Below are 10,234 nucleotides of genomic sequence, written 5' to 3' on the forward strand. Positions count from 1 at the left end.
ACCACCCCCACCGTCACGCGCACCCCCACACACTCCACCACCCTCACACACACTGCCCCACACCACCCCCACCGTCACGCTGACTGCCACACATTCCACGACCGTCTCACACACCTGGCCCAAAACCCCCACCATCACGCTCACCCCTACACACTCCACCATCACACACTCCACCCCACACGACCCCCACATTCACGCTCACCCCTATACACTCCGCCACCCTCACACAAACTGCCCCGCACCATGCCCACCATCACGCTCACCATCACGCACTCCACAACCATCACACAACCTAACACGCACAACCCTCGCAGTCACGCTCATCCCCACAAACTGCCCTACAACACCCTCACTGACACGTTCACCCCCACACACACCAGCACCAACACACACACTGCCCCACACCACCACCATCATCACCCTCACCACCACACACTCCACTAACAATCGACACACTGCCCCCCACCACCCCCGCCGTCAAGCTCACACTCACACACTCCACCACCATCTCACAAACTGCCCCACACCACCCCCATCATCACCACACACTCCACCATACTCACACACATTGCCCCACACCAAGCCCAAGGTCCTGCTCATCCCCACACACGCCACCACCCTCACACACACTACTCCACACCAGCCTCACTGTGACGCACAGCCCCACTCCACCACCGTCACACACACTACCCCACAACTCCCTTGTCATTACGCTTACCTCCACGCACTCCACCACCATCACACACACAGCGCCACACCACCCCACCACCACGCTCACCCCCACACACTCCAACATCATCACATATTCCAACCCACACCTCCCCACCATCACGCTCACCCCCACACATTCCTCCACCATCACACACACTGTCCTGCACCACCTTCAACGTCACGCTCACCACCACACACTCCACCAACCTCACGCACCCTGCCCCACAAAACCCCCTCCATCACGCACACACCCACACACTCCAATACCCTCACACACACTGCCGCATACCACCCTCACCGTCACGCTTACATCCACACCCTCCACCATTATCTCCTACACTGCCCCACACCACCCTCACCGTCACGCACAACACCACACACTCCACCATCATCACACACACTGTCCTACACCACACTCACCGTCACCCTCACCCGCACACACTCCACCACCCTCGCACACACTGCCCCACAACTCCCTCACAATAACGCTTACCTCCACGCATTCCAGCATCATCACACACACTGCGCCACACCACCCCACCATCACACTCACCCCACACACTCCACCACCATCACACACACTGCCCTACACCAGCCTCACCATCATCACAAACAGCGCCCCACAGCACCCTCACCGTCACGCTCACACCCACACACTCCACCACACTCACATCCACTGCCCCACACCACGCCCACCGTCACGCTCAACCCACACACCCCACCAACCTCACACACTGCCCCTCACCAGCCTCACTATTACGCTCAACCCCATACACTCCACCATCATCACACACACCGCTCCACACCACCCTCACCGTCACGCGCACCACCACACACTGCACCACCCTCACACACACTGCCCCACACCACCCCCACTGTCACGATAACACCCACACACTCCACCCCCTCACACACACTGCCCCACACCACCCCCACCGTCACGCTGACCACCACACATTACACCACCGTCTCACACACTGCTCCAAAATCCCCATTATCATGGTCACCACCACACACTCCACCACCCTCACGTACACCACCCCACACTAGCCCACTGTCATGCTGACCGCCACACATTCCACGACCGTCTCACATTCTGGCCAAAAATCCCCACCATCACTCTAACCCCGACATACTCCACCACAACCACACACTCCACCCCACACCACCCCACATTCACGCTCACCCCCACACACTCCACCACCATCACACAACATGCACACCTGCCTCACCATCACGCTTACCTCTACACACTCCACCTCCATCGCATACACTGCCCCACACCACCCCCACATTTACGCTCACCCCACACACTCTGCCATCCTCACACAACCTGCCCCGCACCATGCCCACCATCACGCTCACCCTCACGCACTCCACCACCATCACACAACCTAACCCGCACAACTCTCGCAGTCACACTCATCCCCACAAACTTCCCTACACCACCCTCACCATCACACTCAACGCCACACACTCCACCACCATCAGACACACTGCCTCCCCCCACCCCCCGCCGTCATGGTCACCACCACACACTCCACAAACATCACTCACAATGCCCCACACCACCCCCAGCATCACCCTCACCACCACACACTCTACCACATTCCCTCCACCTGCTCCACACCACCTCACCATCACGCTCACACCCACACACTCCACCACCACACACACAGTCCCACACCACCCTCAGTGTCAGGCTCACAACAATACTCTCGACCACACTCACACACATTGCCCAACACGACACCCACCGTCACGCTCACACCCAACAAACTGCACCACCCTCGCAAACAGTGCCCCACACCACCCTCAGCGTCATGCTCACCTCTACACACTCCACCACCATCACTCACACTTCCTCACACCACACAACCCCAAACATCATGCTCACCCCCCAAACCCCACCACCTCCACGCACACTGCCCCACACTATCCTCAGCGTCACGCTAACAATCACAATCTCCACCACCATCATACACAACCCCACACAACCCTCACCGTCACGTTCACCCCCTCACACTCCACCACCATCACACACTGCTCCACACCACCCTCACCGTCACGCTCATCCCCACACACTCCACCACATCACAAACACTGCCCCACACTTCCCCCACCATCACCCTCACTACTACACATGCCAACACCCTCTCACTCACTGCCACACACCACCCTCACCGTCACACTCACCCCCACACGCTCCACCACCATCACATGCACTGTCCCGCACCACCTCCACCGTCACGCTCACCCACACAAACTCCACCACCATCACACAACATACCCCGCACCACCCTCATCGTCACGCCCATCCTCCATCGTGCACCACACTCACACACACTGCACCACCCCTGCCCCACCATTACGCTCACCCCAACACACTCCACCATCACACACACACTGCCCCACACCACCCTCACCGTCACGCTCACCCCATACATTCCACCACCATCACACACTCCACCCCACACCACCACCACCTTCACGCTCACCCACACTCACACCATCACCGTCACACATACTACCCAACACCACCCTCACCGTCTCTCTCACCCCCACTCACTCCACCACCATCACACGTACTGCTCCACACCATCCCACCGTCACGCACACTGGCCCAAACTCCCCACCATCGCACTCAATCCCACACCTCCTTTGCCAGCATGCTTTCCCCCACGCAGTTTACCACCTTCACACACACTGCCCCATACTATCTCCACCGTTACGCTCACACCAACACACACCACCATCACACACACACTGCCCAAACCACCCCCACCGTCACGCTCACCCCCGCACACACCAACACCCTCACACACATTGCCCCACAACACCCCCACCGGCACGCTCACCCCACACACTCCACCACCATCACACACTCTGTCCCACACCACCCCCACCATCAGGCTCACCCCCACACACTCCACCACCATTACATACTCCACCCCACATTTCCCTCACCATCATGCTCATCCCCACACACTGCTCCACCATCACACACACTGCCCCACACCACCCCCACTGCCACGCTCATCGCCACACACACCACCACCCTCACGCAACCTACCCCGCACCATGCCCACCGTCACTCTCACCCCCACACACTCCAACACCCTCACACACACTGAACAACACCATCACACTCACGCCCACACATTCCACCACTATCACACAGCCTACCACGCACCACACTCGCTGTCACACTCACCACCACACACTCCACTATCATCACATACACAGCCCCACACCACCCCCACCTTCACGCTCACCACCACACACTCCCCCACCCACACAGACACCACCCCGCACCACCCTCCCCCTCACGCTCACCCTCACACACTCCAGCGCTATCACACACACTGCCCCACACCACCCTCACCGTCATGCCCACACCCACACACTCCACCACCATCACACTCTCTGCTCCACACCACCCCCACCATCACATACACCCCCACACACTCCACCACCATCACACACACACTGCCCCACACAACCCTAACCGTCACGCTCATCCCACAAACTCCACCACCCTCACACACACTGCCCCACACCACACCCACCGTCACGCTCACCCCCACACTTCCCCCAGATCAGGCTCACTCCCTCGCACACTCTCCCAGCATTACACTCACACACCCACGCAATCTCCCACCATCACACTCCTCACACACCTTAAACTGAGCTTCTGCCTGTGAACACCGACCCAGATGATCCCCTCTAAATGGCCTTTAACCCCATTCCCATTCTATTCCCTGAGTAACAGACTGTATGTCCCACACAATGTTTGTGATATCCTGTTGTACCAGTCTCAGACACAGTCTATGGTGCCACTCCACCTGTTACCCCCGAGTAACGGCTCCTGTTCTTACACCCACTGTGTCCCCAAGCAATGGCGTTTGGCCCGAGCTCCATACTGTTGCCCTGGCGATGGCCTGACATGTCGTCCGAATCTCTTGTTCCCTACCATCGGCCTGAAGTTAGACAACCCTCTTCTGTTTCCTCAGCACCGAAGGATTCCAGGAAGACAGTAACAGTGAGAGGTTATGATCGCAAGATAGAGAGAGTGAATGAGATTGGGGAAGGCAATGACAGTGGAATTGAGTGTGTAAATGGGATAAGGAGAGAGAAATAGCAGTGCATTGTGAGAGTGGGAGGGATATATGGAGGGAGAGGGAAAAAGGGAGCAAGGTGAATTCTGCTGAGAGCCAATTTGGAGTGGGAGACCCAGAAGGGTAAGTAAGGACAGAGGGAGTTAAACCCAGCTCCTGAGCTCAGGGCGCGGTGCCCTCCCCTCCCCAGAGGACCAGAACTTGGGGCTGAGTCTGTCTGTCTCCAGCTCAGTTTCTCCAATGCAAAGACACACAACAACATCGGTCACTCTGCTGCTCGGCACGCTTTAATGAACATTTTTATTGTTTACAAATGCAAGTGATTGGTACAGTCAGTGGGATGGTGCCTTTTCTCACTGGCCCCTGTGTTGTGAGAAACATTGAAATGTTTCCCTGTAACCCCCCTGTGGGATAAGGATGGACAAACCAGCGCTACCCTCAGTCTGTTACCATAGCGACAGGCTGCTCCATCGCTAAAACACTGAACTGAAATGAGAAAGTCCCGGATGGATTGATTAATGAGGGAATTTGATGGATGGATGGATTTGGGTGAAGGGATATTTCAGCACATTCTTCAGCTGCTGCCTGAACTTAGTCTGGGTCACGGCATAAATTGCGGTGTTTGTGCAGCAACTGAGGAGCTGCAGCATGAAGCCCAATTCCTGCACAAAGGAATGGAAATATACAGAGTAATAACCAATATCATCCATCCGGTACCATATAGAATACAGCATTAACGTTGACCATAACAGGATGAAATTGGCCGAGATCACAAACAGTAATATGATAGATTTTTTTCGGTTTCTCATTTCTGTGTCAGACTGAGCGTCCCCATTGGTGTGAGCGCAGAGTCTCCTGCGGGCTCTGCTGGTCACTAAAATGTGTCTGATGGTGAGAACATTGAGCAGCAGAATCAGGAGAAATGGGACACACGGGGTTAGAATGTGCTGGAGGAACTCGATTGTGACCCAGACACTGGAAAATCGAACAGCATCTGTTATATCACAAAACCAGGGGGTGTTCCTCAGCCAATACCGAGCCGTGAGCATAAAATACCAGGAAATGTTCTTTAAACAGCTCAGCACAGTCACTGCTCCCAGAACCACAGCCGCCGTTTTCTCACTGCAATATTTACTTTTCAGCTTCTGGCAACAAATGGCCACAAACCGATCAAAGGTGAAAGTGACGGTGAACCAGACAGAGCAGTCAGTGGCTGCATAAAGCAGGACGGCGTGGATATTACACATGGGAACGGAGTCCCGCAGGAAATAAAACTGTTCATCATAAACAATGGGAATGTGTCTCAGGATCAGGTCGAGGATAATGACCAGGAGATCCGCCGCTGCCATGGCCCCCAGGTAACGTCTGACACATGGAGACAATCCACAATCTTTATAAAGCAGGACGTAGATGGTCACTACGTTAACTGTGAGGAAGAAAAACAAGCCATTATCCATCAGCCTGGAGGTAAAGGGACCCCCGTTTGATCGGGGACCCAGTGAGATTTTTAAATGTGTCCCCGTATTCAGGGACTTATCAAAATAATTGGAGCTGGAATAACCAATGGTAACATCTGAATTACTGACAAAAATGTGACATAAACCACAAGAAACCCTCCCTCCCCAAACACACAGAGACGCATCCATAAGGACAGATGGTTCCTAGAACATTCCCACACACTTGATTACTCGAGAGCAGACACAGGTCAGTCCTTCCCAGTTTCTAATACGGAGGGTGGAAACGTTGCTGTCCTGAAGGATTCTCTCCCATGTTAGAAACAAAACTCACTTAAAAATCAGCCGGAGACAAAGCCATGGAAACAAGGACACTCCGCTTGCCCGGCAAAGAGTGTTAAGATATCAGTTATACAATCATTTTTCTACAGTCTATGTGCCGCAGGCTCACATTCCCCCACCCCCCCCCCCCACGCTTTCTCTATTCTTACACTATCATAATCATTTATTTCATTTCAGTCCCTTATTTGACATAACCTTAAGATGATTACATCACTTGTTTTTCTCTTTCCTTCTGTCTGTACCAGGTTGACCTCGGATATCTGCGTTCTTTGTCCTGTTACTATAAGCTTTATTGTGAAAAGACCCTTATTTCTTCTTTTGTGGTCAGCTACAACACTCCATAGTTATTTCCGAGCTTAAAACTATTTTCTTTGAAACTACTTCTATAAAAGACCCCCTATATTCATTAAAGTCTTAGCCTTAAGTATACTACACGCTAGAAGAATTCCGTGACCGTTTGTACAATGTCTCACCCCTTAACCATCTCCAGAAATTGCACTCCACTAGCACTTACAACAATTACATTTCTATATCGCCTGCAGAAAACTACATTTCTTATTTCCCACAATTCCCCCCTTTTTAAAAATATCTGTAGTTTCTGCACTTACTAAGTCTCCTTTAATTCATTTTTGTATTTCCTGCCCTCTTATGCTTTTTTGGCTATGAGGTTCACAATCTTAAATCTTGCAAGGAATAGCTTCAGGTGCATTAGGAAGGTGAGCAATGAGCATTGGAACATGTACATAGTAATACCTTTGCGCTGCATGAGGTCACCTCGCCCCGCTACGTAACTTCCCTTTATGTAAATTAAACTCCACTTATATTTTCTTTACCATACACTAGGGTTCCTGGTTTTCACACAGGCAGCCCGGGTTCGACACCCAGTATGGGGACCATCTGCCCTTTTCACACCTTAAAGTGATGAGGTTCACAATCTTATTTGTTTCTCAAATTCATGAAGTAACCTTTGGCTCTTCCTTCGCTGTTCGTTCTCTGCACTCTCATTTATTATGCCCAATTCCAAAAGAGGGCCCATTCCCTTGTTGTTCAGTAGATGGAGTCCCTCAGCTTGATTACCCTGCAGGGTCATTTGTTTCACTAAGGCTGTTTCAATTAATCGTTGGACTAATCCTCGTACACAAGGTATAATGCAACAACCGACTGTAGTTAGTACCCCTATCACTATTATCAAGGATGTGAGAACGGAGACCACCATCCCATTCCACTTCCCAAACCATGATTCCAGCCAACCTGTGAGTGACGTGTCCACTCCTGAATTCTTAGCCAATTCCTCCGAGAGGGTGGTCAATCCTTGCAATGCGCGAGTGATTGACCCATCAGTGCTGTGTTATTCGGAATAATGGTACAGCAACTTCCCTCTAACATTTCACATACACTACCTTTTTCGGCTAGAATCATGTCCAGTGCTCGTCTGTTTGCCCAAACAATCCTGCTCGTAGCATCAAGCTGTTCGGCAACTCCCTTGACTGCATCTCTAGTATAGTTTATAAATCTTTGTTGGTTATAAAAAGTGCAGTTTATCCAATCTTCATTTTTATTAATTTTTACCCACCAAAATAGGAATGATTCTAAACCTGCTGCAATCTGGTTGCGGGCCTTAAACTCGTCAAGCGCCCCTCTAGGAACCCCTATGGAGTCAAGATAAATCCTGTCATCAAAGGAAGTCCCCAATATCGATTTCTTGCTTCGCACATCCTCCTCCACTGCCTTCCCCTCTATCTCAAATGCCAAGGTAAATGGAATTGCCAATTGTACAATTGCACAAGTGCCTCGCCAGCTAGAGGGCATAGTGGGTCTTAAAATCTTCCCACCACAGTACCACCACAAATCCGCTCGGGGTACTTTTAAGGCTGAATAGTTCCTTCCCCACTCTGTCTCAGAAACTGATTCAATTTCCGAGCATAGCGTTCGGTCTCCTACAAATCTGGAATGGTCTGTTCCATTCCTATGTACACAGGAGGTATGATTCCCAATCACATTCACAAACATAGGGGGAGTTTTTAACTCTCTCCCCTTTAGGGAAGGAAACATAGACAGCAATTACTGGCAACCGGGGTTTCCCCACGCCGTCTCATCCTGATACAGGGCTATCATGCATAGTATATCGGCACTGTCTTGCTTCCACCCGAGCGGAAAGGGAACCACCCGAGTCACCGGTCTACCTGAGGCACAAGAATGGCAATTGCTTTTGTTGATGCTTTTTACCGTATATTTCACCCATTCCACCCAGGCATCTGTATCTCTGAATCCAGTTTCTATTTCAAGGGTCTGTTTTAAGTCTTTGACCTCTATAACTTTTACCAGATTCGGGTCACTGTCAGGGATATAAGGTTCTTGTTCTTTTCGCTTTCCATTTTCTCCAATTATTTGAAAGCAGCAGCCCACAAAACATTTCCCAGGGTACCTCCCAGTCACTGCACCCCGACATATTTTTAAGGGAACCTCAGGGGCTTCCATTAAGATGATAAAGTTGTTGCTGAGGGGCCGACTCCCATTTTCACGGGGAGGAAGAAAGCGTGCAGGAAAGGATTCTTCAGAGGAGGTATTTTTAATAGTGAGGTATATCGGGTTGCATTTCTCATCAGTACATTCTGGGGACGGGCGGAAGGGATGAATAGCGATGCCAGGTGGCGATCCTTGTACCCCAAATGTTTCCTGCATCTGCGTCTGGAGACTGATTGTAAATGAACTATATTCTCTCTGATCCTTTACATCTCCACAATCTACTAGACTGCAAACATCACTCTTTATTACCTGCGGGTATTCAGATTCAGGGAGTTTTAATAGTTTCGAACATGCCACCCCTACTTCGTAAAGCGTTAACACCAAGAGGATGAAGTTGGTCACTCTATTCATGGTACCTATTTGATAATAATATCCCCGTACTCACCCACCCCTTTCTCTCGCGTCTGGGAAAGGTGAACCCACACAGCACTTACAATTAATGGCAGCAGTGTTAAAGGTCTCTTATTTCAGTTCAGTCTTTCTGCTCAGCTTACTTTTCAGAGGGTCCTCTGTAGGATGAACTTGCCACTCTGCCGTGGAAGAAGGAGCGTCTACTGGACCCTTAGCGCGAGTGTGATGGCTCCACCCTTTTTCAGCAGTTCGAATGGCTGTTTCAGTAGTCAGGAGGGTTAGGGACGGTCCCTCCCACCTTGGGTGCAGTTTGGTATCTTTCCAGGTTTTGATCAGGACCCATTCACCCGGCTGTATTCGATGTACGGAAAACTCAAGTGGAGGTGTCTGGGTCAACAGACCCTTCTTCCTGAGGACAGACAAAACAAACCCGCGCGCCACAATATAATTCTTTTAAAAAACTTATCATTGAACTCTACAGTTGGTAATTCCCTAATTCCCCTCTTGCTTCTCGATTGTTCCCCTTCTGATGCCCAGGTACATGGACAATAGCTATTTCCCGGAGTAATTCCAAACTTTTCAACATTTGTCCTATCAACTCTTCGTTTAATTCCTTTCCCCAGCTATTGATTAGACCACGCTCTTGCCATATTTTACCGAAGGTATGGACCACTCCATAGGCATACTTAGAGTCAGTGTAAATTGTCCCATCCCGATTTTCTAATCGCTTTA

The 10,234-nt window shown here is 51.3% G+C and overlaps 1 pseudogene; it reads right to left on the bottom strand.

Moving 5' to 3' along the window:
• Window positions 1-7,553: 7,553 nt before the first annotated feature.
• Window positions 7,554-9,502, bottom strand: LOC122545423 (uncharacterized; annotated as a pseudogene).
• Window positions 9,503-10,234: the final 732 nt, after the last annotated feature.

Source organism: Chiloscyllium plagiosum, unplaced genomic scaffold (assembly GCF_037043375.1).
Source record: "Chiloscyllium plagiosum isolate Xiang-an unplaced genomic scaffold, Cpla_swu_hap1 HiC_scaffold_38, whole genome shotgun sequence".
Lineage (NCBI taxonomy): Eukaryota > Metazoa > Chordata > Chondrichthyes > Orectolobiformes > Hemiscylliidae > Chiloscyllium > Chiloscyllium plagiosum.